The sequence below is a fragment of the Echinops telfairi genome, unplaced genomic scaffold (assembly GCF_000313985.2).
Source record: "Echinops telfairi isolate 266 unplaced genomic scaffold, ASM31398v2 ScPeMD7_7467;HRSCAF=8505_1, whole genome shotgun sequence".
In the NCBI taxonomy this organism is placed as follows: Eukaryota; Metazoa; Chordata; class Mammalia; order Afrosoricida; family Tenrecidae; genus Echinops; species Echinops telfairi.
The window spans coordinates 22,495,718-22,496,910 of NW_022111368.1; the positions used below are offsets into that span (position 1 = coordinate 22,495,718).

The 1,193-nt window shown below is 45.4% G+C and overlaps 1 non-coding gene across 1 annotated transcript; it reads left to right on the forward strand.

Annotated features, from left to right (window-relative positions):
* The first annotated feature begins 380 nt into the window (after window positions 1-380).
* Window positions 381-519, forward strand: LOC115873292. The gene has a single exon (XR_004048338.1). It is a non-coding gene; the product is annotated as a small nucleolar RNA SNORA8 (small nucleolar RNA).
* The last annotated feature ends 674 nt before the right edge of the window (window positions 520-1,193 follow it).

Consider the following 1,193-nt stretch of genomic DNA (forward strand, 5'->3'; position numbering starts at 1 on the left):
TAGGGTGTAAACCCCACCTAGAGGAACCAAGCTAATGGTCCCAAAGCTTCAGAGAGAAGTAGGCCATTGTCCCCAGCAGCAGGGAGCAGGCCCAGCCCTGCTGTGGGATGAGACAGCAGTCTGGCAGCAAGTGTCTGACTTCTCCCCACAGTCTCCAGTGAATTCCCTTTGACTACAGTCACAGGATATGTAAAACATATGGAAAACATTGTAAAGTCAATTAGGGTAGATATAGTTAGGCTAAAATGTAATCCTTTCTGGCCCATTTTAAAGCAGCTTCAGTATATATACACTGTATCAGATATAAAAGATATAGATATAGATATATCTTCTGTGTCATGGAAAAATGATTTTGAGGTCAAGGATAATATCAGTTTTACAGCACTGCATGGTATCTGCATCCAGCAGCCTTTTCCTGCTGGGGTGTTCAAAGGAGAGTGCAATAGAAATTCAGTATCTGGCATCGTTGGTTTTCTTGGCTTTGTGCATGTTAAACCTGATATTTCTATTGATACAATTCAATATATATATCGACTTTATTTTTAACAAAACTCATAAACATTTTCTCAAGTCATTTAAGCTTTGCAACAAGTTTACAAAAATGCTGCCCCCCAAAAAAACAAAAAAATATTTAATAGATTAGATGTCTTAATAATGGCTCAGACTTCAACCCAGTGCTCCAAGATGTGAATGCAACATGCTGGCGTGGAGTAGGGAACCAGTGGAGAGGTCCCCAATCCCAACTAATACTTGGAGACCTGCCCCTCCCCGCAGAAGAATTTATTTCAAAGGATGGCACTGAATCTGCAGCTCCGGGGGAGAGACATAACTGATAGGAGCACACTGGAGCAGATGAAGGGGGAGGAGGAGAGAGCGGAGCACATCCTTGCCCTCCAGGCCTTGAGGATGATGATCCCAATTAGAGAAGCCAGTCCACAGAGAGGACCACATGGCCAGCCCCATTATGAGGCATGATGCCCCTCACTGACCCATAGCCCTACAGGGGAGACATGGTGTGCGAATTGCGCCTGATCTGATCCCGCCACACCGAGGCAAAACACTAAAGGGGTGCAACAGAACAGCAAGGAAATGGAGCAGCGATGTCCCCAGGGAATGCTGAAGGTGGACTTTGGAGCCAGGGCATGGTGCTCCAACAGACTGGACTGGAAAACACTCCTAAAGGCCAACAAACA